Source organism: Scyliorhinus torazame, chromosome 26 (assembly GCF_047496885.1).
Source record: "Scyliorhinus torazame isolate Kashiwa2021f chromosome 26, sScyTor2.1, whole genome shotgun sequence".
Taxonomy (NCBI): domain Eukaryota; kingdom Metazoa; phylum Chordata; class Chondrichthyes; order Carcharhiniformes; family Scyliorhinidae; genus Scyliorhinus; species Scyliorhinus torazame.
In genome coordinates, this window is record NC_092732.1 from 5820857 (window position 1) to 5838897 (window position 18041).

Below are 18041 nucleotides of genomic sequence, written 5' to 3' on the forward strand. Positions count from 1 at the left end.
GGAAGTGGAAGAGCCGGCCGGCTGCTTCGAAGGCAGTATAGGGGCAGTCTTTTGGTCGGATGGGGAGCTGGTGGTAGGCAGATTTGAGGTCGACTGTGGAAAAGACTCGGTATTGGGCGATCCGATTGACCATTTCCGTGATGCGAGGAAGGGGGTACGCGTCAAGCTGCGTGAATCGGTTTATGGTCTGGCTATAATCCACGACCATCCGTTTCTTCTCCCCAGACCGGACTACCACAACTTGCGCTCTCCAAGGGCTGTTGCTAGCCTCGATGACCCCCTCTCCCAGTAAACGCTGGACCTCTGACTCGATAAAAGCCATATCTTAGGCACTGCAGCGCCGGCTCCTGGTGGCGACGGGCTTACAGTCAGGAGTGAGGTTAGCGAATAGCGAGAGGGGTGCGACTTTCAGTGTCGCAAGACAGCACACCGCGAGGGGGGGCAAGTGTCCGCCGAACTTCAGTGTCAGGCTTCGGTGGCTGCACTGGAAATCCAGTCCGAGCAGCAGGGGGGCACAGAGGTGAGGGAGGATATAAAATTTGAAACGGGTGTATTTGGCGCCCTGGATCGAGAGATCCACAATACAGTACCCCGTGATTTGTACCGAGTGGGACCCAGATGCGAGGGCTATGGTTTGGGATGGGGGATGGGTGCGTAGGGAGCAGCGCCTTACCGTTTCAGGGTGGATAAAGCTCTCCGTGCTCCCGGAGTCGAAGAGGCATGCAGTGTCGTGCCCGTTGACCTGGACCTGCATCATCGAGTTCTGCAGGTGTTTTGGCCGAGTTTGATCGAGGGTGATCACACCCAGCCGCGGGTAGTCGGAGTCGTCAGCCGAGTCGGACTCGTAAAATGGCCGCTGCCGTCGGTCGCACGTGTCGGGTCGAGAAGATGGCCGCCGACAAGATGGCCGCTCCCATGATTCGCACGAGGCTGATGACGCGTCAGAAGAGGGCGTGTCGGGTCAGAGCGCAGCAGCATTGCGAGGCCTGCGGGCCTGAGAGCCTGATTTTGGGCCGGCTGTTCTTTGTTTTTCTGTCCCCTGGGTCTGGCCTGGCAGACCCTCGCAAAGTGCCCTTTCTTCCCGCAGTCGCTGCAGATCGCGGAGCGGGCTGGGCAGCGTGGTTGTTGGCCCTGCCCGCAGAAGTAGCATGGTGTGCCCCCATGGTGAGCGGGTCGCCGCGTGGCGCAGGCCTATAATACGGTTGAGTCTGAGGAAGTCCGGGGGGGGCTGGCAGAGCCCGCGGGGTACGTACCCAAGTTATGTCGGGCCACCTCCAGCGAGGAGGCGAGCGTTAGCGTCTCCTGGAGGTCTTTTGCCCCATTTTCGAGCAGCCGCTGCCGGATGTAGGTCGAGCGGATGCCGGACACAAAAGCGTCCCTGATGTGCAGGTTCAGATGGACTTCCCCTGTCACATCCTGATGGTCAAAGTCCCTGGCAAGCGCGGTGAGTTTTTCAACAAACTCATCGAGTGATTCCCCCGAGCGCTGCCAGCAGGTAGAGAGCAGATGCCGGGCGTGCACCTCATTGACGGGTTTGACAAACCGCTTGCGGAGCAACTCAATCGCTTCCTCATAAGTCGTCGCCTTTTCGAGCGTGGCGGAGATTCTGTGACTCACCCGGGCGTGGAGTAGACGCAGCTTGCGTGGCCCCAGGATGGGAGTCTCTGCGGAGTCCAGGTAGGCCTCGAAGCACCGCAGCCAGTATTTAAAAATTTCCTTTGCCTCAGGCGTTCGTGCTTCCAGATTGAGTTTCTCTGGTTTTAGGCCTGCATCCATCCTGAATCTAATTTAGTCTAATAAATTGAGGTACCCTCAAGAATGACGCTTAGAGATTAAACTGTAAAGAAGGCTTTATTAGACTAATAACTATACTACAGCTAGAGACGAGAGCTGACTGTTACAGACCATGAGGCAGCCTTTATGTATGGCTCCCAGATGGGCGGAGCCAGAGGCGGAGTCCCCAGGGTTTCAAGCCCGGTCTTAAAGGGGACATCACCTTTCATGATGATAAGGCAGTAACCGTTCATCACAGGGGATTGAGGGGAGGGTGCAGAGTCAGCAGGGGATTGAGAGGGAGGAGGAAGTCAGCAGGGGATTGAGAGGGTGGGGGCAATGTCAGCCGGGGGTTGAGAAGGGTGGGCAGTGAGCAGGGGATTGAGGGGGAGGGAGCAGAGTCAGAAGGGGTTTGAGGGAGAGGGAGCAGCGTCAACAGTGGATTGAGGGCAGTAGGCAGTCAGCAGGGAATTGAGGGGGCTGGGCCAGAGTGAGCAGTGGATTGATGGGGCAGAGTCAGCAGGGGATTGATGTGGTAGGGTCTGTGTCAGCAGGGGTTGAGGGGGGAGGGGTCAGAGCGAGGAGGGCAATGAGGTTGAGGGAACAGTCAGCAGGGGATTCAGGCGAGGGGGCAGAGTCAGCAGGGGATTGAGGGGGAGGGGTCAGGGTCAGCACAGCATTGAGGGGGATGGGGTAGAGTCAGAAGGGGATTTAAACATAGAACATAGAAGAGTACAGCACCGTACAGGCCCGTCAGCCACGATGTTGTGCCGACTATTTATACTAATGTAAGATCAATCTAACCTACAACCCTTCAACTTACTGCTGTCCATGTGCCTGTCTAAGAGTAACTTCAATGTCCCTGATTCCTCGGACTCCACCACCTCTGCTGGCAGTGCGTTCCCACACCCACCACTCGTGACAGCCATTTCCACTCTGGGAAAAATCTCTGTCTATCCACTCTTTCAATTCCTCTCATCAGCTTGTACACCGATATCAAGTGAATGAAATGAATGAAAATGAAAATGAAAATCGCTTAATGTCACAAGTAGGCTTCAAATGAAGTTACTGTGAAAAGCCCCTAGTCGCCACATTCCGCCGCCTGTTCGGGGAGGCTGGTACGGGAATTGAACCGTGCTGCTGGCCTGCTTGGTCTGCTTTAAAAGCCAGCGATTTAGCCCAGTGTGCTAAACCAGCCCCAGAGAAGTCACTTCTTTGCTTTCTTCGCTCCAATGGGAAATTCCAGGCAGAATCCTGGTAAGTCTCCTCTGTACCCTCTCCAAAGCGCCCACTACCTTCCAATAATGAGGCGATCAGACCTGGACACAAGTGTGGTCCAAATAGATTTTTATAAAGCTGCAGATAAATCTCGCGGCACTTAAACTCAATCCCCCTATTAATGAAAGCCAACACATCATACGCCTTCTTAACAACCCATCAAGCTGGTGGCAACTTTGAGACACCAAGATCAATCTGTTCCTCCACACTTCCAAGAATCCTGCCTTTAACCCTGTGTTGAGCATTCAAATTCGACTTTCCAAATAAATCACTTCACATTTTTCATGGTTGAACATCATCTGCCGCTTCTCAGCCCACCTCTTCATCCTGTCAATGCCCTGTTGTAACTTGCAACAACCCTCAACACTGTCTACAACTACACCAACCTTCGTGTCATCGACAAATTTACTAACCCACCCATCCAAAAGGGAGTCAGCAGGGGATTTAGGGGTGGGGGCAGAGTCAGCAGAGAATTGAGGGGAGGGGCAGAACCAGTCGTGGATTGGGGAATGTGGCAGAGACCGCAGGGGATTGCGTGGGAGGGTGCAGAGTCAGCAGGGGATTGAGGGGAGGAGACAGAGTCAGCAGAGAATTGGAGGGAGGGAGCCAAGTCAGCAGGGGATTGAGGGCAGGGAGCAGCTTCTGAAGGGGATTGGAGGGGAGGGGCAGTATCTGCAGGGGATTGAAAGGGAGGGGGCAGATTCAGCAGGGAACTGAGTGGGAGGGAACGGAGACAGCAGTGGATTGGGGTGAAGGGCTAGTGAGCGGCGGATTGGGGGATGGGCAGAGTCAGAAGGGGATTGGGGGAGGGGGCAGAGTCTGCATGGGATTGAGGGGGGGGGGGGAAGAGTCAGCAGGGGATTGGCTGAGGGGACAGAGTCAGAAGCTGATTGGGGGAGGACGCAGAGTCAGCAGGGGATTGAGGGGAGGGGCAGAGCCAGTCATGGATTGGGGAATGTGGCAGAGACAGCAGGGGATTGGGGGAGGGGGCAGAGACTGCAGAGGATTGAGGGGGAGGAGGCAGAGTCTGCATGGGATTGCTTGCAAGAGGGCAGAGTCTGCGTGGGATTGAGGGGGGGGGGGCAAAACCAGTCGTGGATTGGGGAATGTGGAAGAGACCGCAGGGGATTGCACGGGAGGGTGCAGAGTCAGCAGGGGATTGCGTCGGAGGGGTCTGTGTCAACAGGGGATTGAGGGCAGTGGGCCGTCAGCAGGAGATTGAGGGGGACGGGGCAGTGAGCAGGGGTTTGATGGGGCAGATTCAGCAGGGGATTGAGGGGGAGCGGCCACAGTCAGAAGGGCATTGAGGGGGAGGAGGCAGAGTTAGCAGGAGAGGGAGGGGATTGGCAGAGTCAGCAGGGTATTGAGGGGGAGGGGACAGGGTCAGTAGGAGAGTGAGGGGATTGGCAGAGTCAGCAGGGTATTGAGGGGAGGGGGAAAGTCAGGAGGGGATTGCGGGTAGAGGGCAGAGCCAGCAGGGGATTGAGGATGAGGGGTCAGAGTCAGCAGGGGATTGAGTGGGAGGGGGCAGAGCCAGCAAGGGATTGAGGGGGATGGGGCAGAGTCAGCAGGGGATTAAAACTTGGAACATAGAAGAGTACAGCACAGTATAGGCCCTTCAGCCCGACGTTGTGCCGACCATTTATACTAATCTAAGATCAATCTAACCTACAACCCTTCAATGTCCTGCTGTCCATGTGCCTGTCTAGGAGTCGCTTCAATGTCCCGAATGACTCTGACTCCACCACCTCTGCTGGCAGTGCGTTCCCACACCCACCATCTCTGTGTAAAGAAGCTTCCTCAGACATCTCCCCGAGACCTTCCTCCAATCACCTTCAAATTATATCCCCTCGTGACAGTCATTTCCACCCTGGGGAAAAGTCTCTGTCTATCCACTCTATGCATGCCTCTTATCACCTTTTACACCTCTATCAAGTCACCTCTCTGCCTTCTTCGCTCCAGTGAGAAAAGCCCTAGCTACCACACCCTTTCTTCATCAGACATGCCATCCAGTCCTGGCAGCAACCTGGTAAATCTCCTCTGTACTCTCTCCAAAGCATCCACATCCTTCCTATAATGAGGCGACCAGACCTGGACACACGTGTGGTCCAAAATCTCGCGTCACTTAAACTCAATCACCCTATTAATGAAAGCCAACACATCATACATTTTGTTTCGGTGCAACATCGTGGGCCGAAGGGCCTGTACTGCGCTGTATTGTTCTATGTTCTATGTTCTATATGCCTTCTTAACAACCCTATCAAGCTGGTGGCAACTTTGAGACACCAAGATCAATCTGTTCCTCCACATTTCCAAGAATCCTGCCTTTAACCCTGTGTTGAGCATTCAAATTCAACCTTCCAAATAAATCACTTCACATTTTTCATGGTTGAACATCATCTGCCACTTCTCAGCCCACCTCTTCATCCTGTCAATGCCCTGTTGTAACTTGCAACATAGAACATAGAAAAAAATACAGCACAGAACAGGCCCTTCAGCCCACGATGTTGTGCCGAACCTTTGTCCTAGATTAATCATATATTATCATTGAATTTACAGTGCAGAAGGAGGCCATTCGGCCCTTTGAGTCTGCACCGGCTCTTGGAAAGAGCACCCTACCCAAACTCAACACCTCCACCCAACACCAAGGGCAATTTTGGACACTAAGGGAAATTTATCAAGGCCAATCCACCTACCCTGCACATCTTTGGACTGTGGGAGGAAACCAGAGCACCCGGAGGAAACCCACGCAGACAGGGGGAGGACTTGCAGACTCCGCACAGACAGTGACCCAAGCCGGAATCGAACCTGGGACCCTGGAGCTGTGAAGCAATTGTGCTATCCACAATGCTACCGTGCTGCCCTGAAGATCAAATAAATCTACACTATATCATTTTACCGTAATCCATGTACCTATCCAATAGCTGCTTGAAGGTCCCTAATGTTTCCGACTCAACTACTTCCACAGGCAGTGCATTCCATGCCCTCACTACTCTCTGGGTAAAGAACCTACCTCTGATATCCCTCCTATATCTTACACCTTTCACGTTAAATTTATGTCCCCTTGTAATGGTTTGTTCCATCCGGGGAAAAAGTCTCTGACTGTCTACTTTATCTATTCCCCTGATCATCTTATAAACCTCTATCAAGTCGCACCACATCCTTCTCCATTCTAATGAGAAAAGTCCTCGCACCCTCAACCTTTCCTCGTATGACCTACTCTCCATTCCAGGTAAGATCCTGGTAAATCTTCTTTGCACCTTTTCCAAAGCTTCCACATCCTTCCTAAAATGAGGTGACCATAACTGTACACAGTACTCCAAATGTGGCCTTACCAAAGTTTTGTACAGCTGCATCATTACCTCACGGCTCTTAAATTCAATCCCTCTGTTAATGAGCGCTAGCACACCATAGGCCTTCTTCACAGCTCTATCCACTTGAGTGGCAACTTTCAAAGACGTATGAACATGGACCCCAAGATCTCTCTGCTCCTCCACATTGCCAAGAACTCTACCGTTAACCCTGTATTCCGCATTCATATTTGTCCTTCCTAAATGGACAACCTCACACTTTTCAGGGTTAAACTCCATCTGCCACTTCTCAGCCCAGCTCTGCATCCTATCTATGTCTCTTTGCAGCCGACAACAGCCCTCCTTACTATCCACAACTCCAAATCTTCGTATCGTCTGCAAATTTACTGACCCACCCTTCAACTCCCTCATCCAAGTCATTAATGAAAATCACAAACAGCAGAGGACCCAGAACTGATCCCTGCGATACGCCACTGGTAACTGGGATCCAGGCTGAATATTTGCCATCCACCACCACTCTCTGACTTCTATCGGTTAGCCAGTTCGTTATCCAACTGGCCAAATTTCCCACTATCCCATGCCTCCTTACTTTCTGCAGAAGCCTACCATGGGGAACCTTATCAAATGCCTTACTAAAATCCATGTATACTACATCCACTGCTTTACCTTCATCCACATGCTTGGTCACCTCCTCAAAGAATTCAATAAGATTTGTAAGGCAAGACCTACCCCTCACAAATCCGTGCTGACTCTCCCTAATCAATCAGTGTCTTTCCAGATGCTCAGAAATCCTATCCTTCAGTACCCTTTCCATTACTTTGCCTACCACCGAAGTAAGACTAACTGGCCTGTAATTCCCAGGGTTATCCTAGTCCCTTTTTTGAACAGGGGCACGACATTCGCCACTCTCCAATCCCCTGTTGACAGTGAGGACGAAAAGATCATTGCCAACGGCTCTGCAATTTCATCTCTTGCTTCCCATAGAATCCTTCGATATATCCCGTCAGGCCCGGGGGGACTTGTCTATCCTCAAGTTTTTCAAAATGCCCAACACATCTTCCTTCCTAACAAGTATTTCCTTGAGCTTAGCAGTCTGTTTCGCACTGTCCTCTCCAACAATATCGCCCCTCATTTGTAAATACAGAAGAAAAGTACTCGTTCAAGACCTCTCCTATCTCTTCAGCCTCAATACACAATCTCCCGCTACTGTCCTTGATCGGACCTACCCTCGCTCTAGTCATTCTCATATTCCTCACATATGTGTAAAAGGCCTTGGGGTTTTCCTTGATCCTACCCGCCAAAGATGGTTCATGCCCTCTCTTAGCTCTCCTAATCCCTTTCTTCAGTTCCCTCCTGGCTATCTTGTAACCCTCCAATGCCCTGTCTGAACCTTGTTTCCTCAGCCTTACATAAGTCTCCTTTTTCCACTTAACAAAACATTCAACCTCTCTTGTCAACGATGGTTCCCTCACTCGACCATCTCTTCCCTGCCTGACAGGGACATACATATCAAGGACACGTAGTACCTGTTCCTTGAACAAGTTCCACATTTCACTTGTGTCCTTCCCTGACAGCCTATGTTCCCAACTTATGCACTTCAATTCTTGTCTGACAACATCGTATTTACCCTTCCCCCAATTGTAAACCTTGCCCTGTTGCACGCACCTATCCCTCTCCATTACTAAAGTGAAAGTCACAGAATAGTGGTCACTATCTCCAAAATGCTCCCCCACTAACAAATCTATCACTTGCCCTGGTTCATTACCAAGTACTAAATCCAATATTGCCCCTCCTCTGGTCGGACAATCTACATACTGTGTTAGAAAAGCTTCCTGGACACACTGCACAAACACCACCCCATCCAAACTATTTGATCTAAAGAGTTTCCACTCAATATTTGGGAAGTTAAAGTCACCCATGACTACTACCCTGTGACTTCTGCACCTTTCCAAAATCTGTTTCCCAATCTGTTCCTCCACATCTCTGCTACTATTGGGGGGCCTATAGAAAACTCCTAACAGGGTGTCTGCTCCTTTCCTATTTCTGACTTCATCCCATACTACCTCATTAGGGTGATACTCCTCGAACTGCCTTTCTGCAGCTGTTGTACTATCTCTAATTAACAATGCCACCCGCCACCTCTTTTACCACCCTCCCTAATCTTATTGAAACATCTATAACCAGGGACCTCCAACAACCATTTCTGCCCCTCTTCTATCCAAGTTTCCGTGATGGCCACCACATCGTAGTCCCAAGTACCGATCCATGCCTTAAGTTCACCCACCTTATTCCTGATGCTGCTTGCGTTGAAGTATACACACGTCAACCCATCTCCGTGCGTGCAAGTACTCTCCTTTGTCAGTGTTCCCTTCCCCACTGCCTCATCACACGCTTTGGCGTCCTGAATATCGGCTACCTTAGTTGCTGGACTACAAATCCGGTTCCCATTCCCCTGCCAAATTAGTTTAAACCCTCCCAAAGTGTACTAGAAAACCTCCCTCCCAGGATATTGGTGCCCCTCTGGTTCAGATGCAACCCGTCCTGCTTGTACAGGTCCCACCTTCCCCAGAATGCGCTCCAATTATCCAAATACCTGAAGCCCTCCCCCCGACACCATTCATGCAGCCACGTGTTCAACTGTACTCTCTCCCTATTCCTAGCCTCGCTATCACGTGGCACCGGCAACAAACCAGAGATGACAACTCTGTCTGTCCTGGCTTTCAACTTCCTCCCTAAACTTGTTTATTACCTCCACACCCCTTTTCCTACCTATGTCGTTGGTACCAATATGCACCATGACTTCTGGCTGCTCCCCCTCCCCCTTAAGGATCCTGAAGACATGATACGAGACATCCCTGACCCTGGCACCCGGGAGGCAACATACCTTCCGGGAGTCTCGCTCGCGACCACAGAATCTCCTATCTATTCCCCTAACCATTGAATCTCCTACTACTATTGCTTTTTATTATCCCCCCTTCCCTTCTGAGCCCCAGAGCCAGACTCAGTGCCAGAGTCCTGGCCGCTAGCGCCTTCCCCCGGTAGGTCATCCCCCCCAACAGCATCCAAAACGGTATACTTGTTTTGAAGGGGAATGGCCACGAGGGATCCCGGCACTGTCTGCCTGTTTGTTTTTTTCCCCCCTGACTGTAACCCAGCTATTCTTGTCCTGTACCTTGGGTGTGGTTACCTCCCTGTAACTCTTCTCAATCACCCCCTCTGCCTCCCGGATGATCCGAAGTTCATCCATCTTCAGCTCCAGTTCCCTAACACGGTCTTTGAGGAGCTGAAGTTGGGTGCACTTCCCGCAGGTATAGTCAGCGGGGACACCGGTGGTATCCCTCACCATCCACATCCTACAGGAGGAGCATGCAACTGGCATAGCCTCCATCCCCTCTTACCTTACAGAATATAACTGCCCTATGGACCAACTGGACCTCCGCCCTCCGACTCTGCTCCCAGTCAGCTACACGGTCTGTAAACTCCTGGCTCTCTGCTCACTCTTTGCGGAAATGTCGGAAACAAAATGAAAGGAGCACCTTACTCCCTCCTCACCTAACTCCCTCGGTCACCAAACACTTACTATAGCACTCAAAATGCACCAAATTCAGCACTACCTCGGTCACCAAACTCTCACTATAGCACTCAAAATGCACCAAATTCAGCAACAACCCTCAACACTGTCTACAACTACACCAACCTTCGTGTCATCGACAAACTTACTAACCCACCCATCCAAAAGGGAGTCAGCAGGGGATTTAGGGGGGAGGGAGCAGAATCAGGAGGGTTTGAGGGGAGGGGGCAGAGCGAGGAGTGGAATGAGCGTGAGGATTGAGCGGAACGGAGCAGTCAGCAGGGCATTGAGGGGGTGGGGCGGATTCGGCAGCAAATTGAGTGGGTTGGGGCAGATTCAGGAGGGTTTTGAGGTGAGGGGGCAGTGCGAGGACGGGAATGAGGGTGAAGGTTCTGAGTCAGCAGCGGATTGAGGGGAGGGGCAGAATCAGCAGGCGGTTGTGTGTGAGGAGTCAGAGCCAGCAGGGGATTGGGAGAGGCAGTCAGCAAGGGATTAAAGGTGAGGGGTCAGCGTCAGCAGGGGATTGAGGGGAGGGGCAGAGACAGCAAGGGATTGAGGGAGAGGGGTCAGTCAGTTTGAGATTGAGGGAGCAGAGTCGGCAGGGTTTTGAGAGGGGGGGCAGAGTCGGCAGGGCATTGAGGGGAGGGGCAGAGTCAGCAGAGATAAGTTTCTCCTTTAAAAACACTTACCTTCACAGGAGCAGGCCTTTGGATTTCGGCCCATAAATTCTGGTGGAGAGGAAACCCGAGACACTACACGTGTCGTGTCTCCCACCCACCCTCCTCCTCTAACCCCATAATAAGATCCATTGGTGTGAGGTAAGTGCCATATTATATTATATTATTAGCATTGCGCAGGTCAAGGGTCACAGCCTGAGTGAGAGAGATACAGACAGTGAGAATTTGGTAGTTTGGTGCAGTGAGGTAACCAGGAAAGGTAAGTGGTTAATCTAATTGTGCTGTTTTTCAGTTAAAAGTGCAGTGTAGATTAGTGTCTGATTGGCTGAAGCTGCCCCCACCACAAACTTAAATTAAACAAATTAATTAATCAGTGATGGCTGGTCAGGTGATGTGCTTGAGCTGTTTGATGTGGGAGCTGGCAGATCCCATTGCGAGCTGCAGCGACCACATCTGCAGTAAGTGTTGGCTTCTCGAAGAGATCCGACTCAGATTTGATGAGCTGGAGTCTGAGCTTCAAACACTGAGGCACATCCGGGAGGGGGAGACTTACCTGGACACTGTGTTTCAGGAGGCAGTCACACCTGTCAGAGTAAGTAGTTTAAATCCTGCCAGTGGCCAGGGACAGCAGGGTGTGACTGCAAGTCAGGCAAGTAAAGGGAACCAGCAGTCAGGAACTCAGGAGCCTCAGCCCTTGACTCTGTCCAACAGGTTTGAGGCACTTGCTCCCTGTGTGGATGGCGAACAGGGTTGCAGGAAGGATGAGTCAGCTGACCAAGGCACCATGGTTCAGCAGGCCATTCAAGGGGAGGGAGTAAATAGGCAAGTTGTAGTTAGAATCATAGAAGTTTACAGCATGGAAACAGGCCCTTCGGCCCAACCAGTCCATGCCGCCCAGTTTTTACCATTAAGCTAGTCCCAGTTGCCCGCACTTGGCCCATAACCCTCTATTCCCATCTTACCTATGTAACTATCTAAATGCTTTTTAAAAGACACAATTGTACCCGCCTCTACTACTACCTCTGGCAGCCCATTCCAGACACTCACTACCCTCTGAGTGAAGAAATTGCCCCTCTGGGCCGTTCTGAATCTCTCCCCTCTCACCTTAAACCTATGCCCTCTAGTTTTAGACTCCCCTACCTTTGGGAAAAGATGTTGACTATCTACCTTATCTATGCCCCTCATTATTTTATAGGCCTCTCTAAGATCACCCCTAAGCCTCCTACGCTCCAGGGAAAAAAGTCCCAGTCTATCCAGCCTCTCCTTATAACTCGAACCATCAAGTCCCGGTAACATCCGAATAAATCTTTTCTGCACTCTTTCTAGTTTAATAATATCCTTTCTATAATAGGGTGACCAGAACTGCACACAGTATTCCATATAGTTGTAGGGGATTCTATTATCAGGGGGACAGACAGTATCCTTTGTGAGCAGGATAAAGAGTCCCGCATGGTATTTTGCCTGCCCGGTGCTAGGGTGCAGGACATCTCTGACCGGCTTGAAAGGATACTGGAGAGGGAGGGGGAGGATCCAGTTGTTGTGGTCCATGTCGGTACCAACAACATAGGCAAGTCTAGGAAAGAGGACCTGTTTAGAGATTATAAAGAGCAAGGATTCAAATTTAAAAAACAGGTCCTCAAGGGTCATAATATCCGGATTACTGCCCGAGCCACGTGCAAATTGGCATAGGGAGGCAAGAATAAGGGAAGTTAACACGTGGCTGAAAGAGTGGTGTGGGAATGAGGGGTTCCTTTTCATGGGACACTGGCATCAGTTTTGTGACAGGGGGAACCTATACCGTTGGGATGGTCACCACCTGAACCGAGCTGGGACCAGTGTTCAGGCGAAAAGAGTAAATAGGGTGGTTAATAGGACTTTAAACTAAAGATTTGGCGGGGGGGTGGGGGGGAGAGCTAGTCAGGGAACCAAGAGGTGAAGTAATCAGCGGGGAGCGTAGCTGCTTACGAATACAAAAAAACACGAACAGACAAAACCCAAGAGTGGTTACGATTGTCCCCATCCGACAAAGTATGACACAGTGTATGGAAAGGCTCAGTAAACCAAGGTCCACCACACTAAGAAAACAAAAAGGGACGGTCAATAGAGAATTAAAATTGCTATATTTAAATGCGCGCAGTGTACGGAACAAGGTAGATGAGCTTGTGGCCCAGATTGTGACTGGCAGGTATGATGTGGTAGGCATCACAGAGGGTTGCAGGGGGTTCAGGACTGGCATTTAAACATCCAGGGATTCACAACCTATCAAAAAGACAGAGAGGTGGGCAGAGGGGGCGGGGTTGCCTTGTTAATTAGGAATGAAATTAAATCAATAGCACTAAACGACATAGGGTCAGATGATGTGGAGTCTGTGTGGGTCGAATTCAGGAACCACAAAGCAAAAAAAACCATAATGGGAGTTATGTACAGGCCTCTTAACAGTGGTCAGTACCGGGGGCACAAAATGCACCACGAAATAGAAAGTGCATGTCAGAAAGGCAAGGTCACAGTGATCATGGGGGACTTCAATATGCAGGTGGACTGGGTAAATAATGCTGCCAGTGGATCCAAGGAAAGGGAATTCATTTAATGTTTACAAGAGGGTTTTTTGAACAGCTTGTGATGGAGCCCACGAGGGAACAGGCCATTCTGGACTTAGTGTTATGTAATGAGCCAGACTTGATTAAAGATCTTAAAGTAAGGGAGCACTTAGGAGGCAGTGATCATAATATGGTCGAATTCAATCTCCAATTTGAAAGAAAGAAGGTAGAATCAGATGTAAAGGTGTTACAGTTAAATAAAGGTAACTACAGGGGCATGAGGGAGGAACTGATGAAAATCGACTGGGAGCAGAGCCTAGTGGGAAAGACAGTAGAACAGCAATGGCAGGAGTTTCTGGGAGTAATTGAGGACACAGTACAGAGGTTCATCCCAAAGAAAAGAAAGGTTATCAGAGGGGGGATTAGGCAGCCATGGCTGACAAAGGAAGTTAGGGAATGCATCAAAGCAAAAGAGAAAGCCTATAATGTGGCAAAGAGTAGTGGGACGTCAGAAGGTTGGGAAGACTACAAAAACAAACAGAGGATAACAAAGAGAGAAATAAGGAAAGAGAGGATCAAATTTGAAGGTAGGCTAGCCAGTAACATTAGGAATGATAGTAAAAGTTTCTTTACATACATTAAAAACAAACGGGAGGCAAAAGTTGACATTGGGCCGCTCCAAAATGACGCTGGTAATTTTGTGATGGGAGACAAGGAAATAGCTGAGGAACTGAATAAGTACTTTGCGTCAGTCTTCACAGTAGAAGACATGAGTAATATCCCAACAATTCCGGAGAGTCAGGGGGCAGAGTTGAATATGGTAGCCATCACAAAGGAGAAAGTGCTAAGAGGTCTAAAAATTGATAAATCTCCGGGCCCAGATGGGCCACATCCTAGAGTTCTAAAGGAGATAGCTTAAGAAATAGTGGAGGCGTTAATTATGATCTTTGAAAAGTCACTGGAGTCAGGGAAAGTCCCAGAGGATTGGAAAATCGCTGTTGTAACCCCCCTGTTCAAGAAGGGAACAAGGTAAAAGATGGAAAATTATAGGCCAATTAGCCTAACCTCGGTTGTTGGCAAGATTCTAGAATCCACTGTTAAGGATGAGATTTCGAAATTCTTGGAAGTGCAGGGTCGGATTAGGACAAGTCAGCATGGATTTAGTAAGGGGAGGTCGTGCCTGACAAACCTGTTAGAGTTCTTAACAAATAGGTTAGACCAAGGAGAGCCAATGGATGTTATCTATCTTGACTTCCAAAAGGCCTTTGATAAGGTGCCTCACGGGAGACTGCTGAGTAAAATAAGGGCCCATGGTATTCGAGGCAAGGTACTAACATGGGTTGACGATTGGCTGTCAGGCAGAAGGCAGAGAGTTGAGATAAAAGGTTATTTTTCGGAATGGCAACCGGTGACGAGTGGTGTCCCGCAGGGTTCAGTGTTGGGACCACAGCTGTTCTCTTTATATATTAACGAACTAGATGACGGGACTGGAGCATTCTGGCTAAGTTTGCCGATGATACAAAGATAGGTGGAGGGGCAGGTCGTATGGAGGAGGTGGGGAGGCTGCAGAAAGATTTAGACAGTTTAGGAGAGTGGTCCAAGAAATGGCTGATGAAATTCAACGTGGGCAAGTGCGAGGTCTTGCACTTTGGAAAAAAGAATAGAGGCATGGACTATTTTCTAAACGGTGACAAAATTCATAATGCTGAAGTGCAAAGGGACTTGGGAGTCCTAGTCCAGGATTCTCTAAAGATAAACTTGCAGGTTGAGTCCGTAATTAAGAAATGTTGTCATTCATCTCAAGAGGCTTGGAATATAAAAGCAGGGATGTACTTCTGAAGCTTATAAAGCATTGGTTAGGCCCCATTTAGAATACTGTGAGCAATTATGGGCCCCATACCTCAGGAAGGACATACTGGCTCTGCAGCGGGTCCAGCGGCGATTCACACGGATGATGCCAGGAATGGTAGGCCGAACATACGATGAACGTCTGAGGATCCTGGGATTATATTCATTGGAGTTTAGGAGGTTGAGGGGAGATCTAATAGAAACTTACAAGATAATGAATGGCTTAGATAGGGTGGATGTAGGGAAGTTGTTTCCATTAGCAGGAGAGACTAGGACCCGGGGGCCACAGCCTTAGAATAAAAGGGAGTCACTTTAGAACAGAGATGAGGAGAAATTTCTTCAGCCAGAGAGTGGTGGGTCTGTGGAATTCATTGCCACAGAGGGCGGTGGAGGCCGGGACGTTGAGTGTCTTTAAGACAGAAGTTGATAAATTCTTGATTTCTCGAGGAATTAAGGGCTATGGAGAGAAAGCGGGTAAATGGAGTTGAAATCAGCCACGATTGAATGGTGGAGTGGACTCGATGGGCTGAATGGCCTTACTTTCGCTCCTATGTCTTGTGGTCTTATGAATTGGGGGAAGGGAGAAGAGACAGCAGAGGATTTGGGGAGGGGAACTGCGCTGTATCGTTCTATGTTCTAAAAAGGAGGCATTTGTCAGGGCTAAAAGGTTGGGAACAAACGAAGCGCATGTGGAATATAAGGAAAGTAGGAAGGAACATAAGCAAGGAGTCAGGAGGGCTAGAAGGGGTCACGAAAAGTCATTGGCAAATAGGGTTAAGGAAAATCCCAAGGCTTTTTACACGTACATAAAAAGCAAGTGGGTAGCCAGGGAAAGGGTTGGCCCACTGAAGGATAGGCAAGGGAATCTATGCGTGGAGCCAGAGGAAATGGGCGAGGTACTAAATGAATACTTTGCATCAGTATTCATCAAAGAGAAGGAATTGGTAGATGTTGAGTCTGGAGAAGGGTGTGTAGATAGTCTTTTTGGATCTCAATGTGACCCAGGCTAAGTGTTGAGCCTCTTTGAAAAATATTAAGGTAGATAAGTCCCCAGGGCCTGGGATGTAGAATACTGAAGGAGGCTAGAGAGGCGAGAGAGGAAATTACTGAGTCCTTGACAGAACTCTTTGGATCCTCACTGTCTTCAGGTGATGTCCCGGAGGACTGCAGAATAGCCAATGTTGTTCCTCTGATTAAGAAGGGTAGCAAGGATAATCCAGGGAACAACAGGCTGGTGAGCCTTACGTCAGTGGTAGGGAAATTACAAGAGAGAATTCTTCGAGACAGGATCTACTCCCATTTGGAAGCAAATGGACGTATTAGTGAGAGGCAGCATGGTTTTGTGAAGGGGGGGTCGTGTCTCACTAACTTGATAGAGTTTTTCGAGGAGGTCACAAAGATGATTAATGCAGGTAGGGCAGTGGATGTTGTCTATATGGACTTCAGTAAGGCCTTTGACAAGGTCCCTTATGGTCGACTAGTACAAAAGGTGAAGTCACACGGCATCAGGGGTGAGCTGACAAGGTGGATACAGAACTGGCTAGGTCATAGAAGGCAGAGTAGCAATGGAAGGATGCTTTTCTAATTGGAGGGCTGTGACTAATGGTGTTCCGCAGGGATCAGTGCTGGGACCTTTGCTGTTTGTAGTATACATAAATGATTTGGAGGAAAATGTAACTGGTCTTATTAGTAAGTTTGCAGACGACACAAAGGTTGGTGGAATTGCGGATAGCGATGAGGACTGTTAGAGGATACAGCAGGATTTAGATTGTTTGGAGACTTGGGCGGAGAGACGGCAGGTGGAGTTTAATCTGGACAAATGTGAGGTAATGCATTTTGGAGGGTCTAATGCAGGTAGGGAATATACAGTGAATGGTAGAACCCTCAAGAGTATTGAAAGACAGAGAGATCTAGGTGTCCAGGTCCACAGGTCACTGAAAGGGACAACACAGGTGGAGAAGGTAGTCAAGAAGGCATACGGCATGCTTGCCTTCATTGGCCGGGGCATTGAGTATAAGAATTGGGAAGTCATGTTGCAGCTGTATAGAGCCTTAGTTAGGCCACACTTGGAGTATAGTGTTCAATTATGGTCGCCACACTACCAGAAGGATGTGGAGGCTTTAGAGAGGGTGCAGAAGAGATTTACCAGAATGTTGCCTGGTATGGAGGGCATTAGCTATGAGGAGCGGTTGAATAAACTCAGTTTGTTCTCAATGTTACGACGGAGGTTGAGGGGCGACCTGATAGAGGTCTACAAAATTATGAGGGGCATAGACAGAGTGGATAGTCAGAGGCTTTTCCCCTGGGTAGAGGGGCCAATTACTAGGGGGCATAGGTTTAAGGTGCGAGGGGAAAGGTTTAGAGTAGATGTACGAGGCGAGTGTTTTACACAGCGGGTAGTGGGTGCCTGAAACTCGCTACCGGAGGAGGAGGTGCAAGCAGGGACGTTGTGACATTTAAGGGGCATCTTGAGAAATAGATGAATAGGACGGGAATAGAGGGATACGGACCCCGGAAGTGTAGAAGACTGCAGTTTAGTCGGGCAGCATGGTCGGCACGGGCTTGGAGTGCCGAAGGGCCTGTTCCTGTGCTGTACTTTTCTTTGTCTTTTGTTCTTAAAACACTGCCCTACAGTAAACAGTCTATATAAACAGTGTGCTACAGTAAACAGTCCATGTAAACATTGCCATGCAGTTAACAGAGTCTACATAAACTGTGCCATACAGTAAACAGTCTATATCAACAGTGCCCTAAAGTTAATCTTGTATGTAAACAGTGTCCTACAGAAAGCAGTCTCCGTCATTAGTGCCGTACAGTAAACAGTCTATATAAACAGTGCCCTACAGTAACAGTGCCCTACTGTAAGCAGTCTTTGTCAACAGTGCCATGCAGTAAACAGACTATGTAAACAGTGGCCAACAGAAAACAGTCTATTTTCTTTTCATAGAATTTACAGTGCAGAAGGAGGCCACTCGGCACATCGAGTCTGCACCGGCTCGTGGAAAGGGCACCCTCGCCAACCGCACACCCACCCTATCCCCATAAC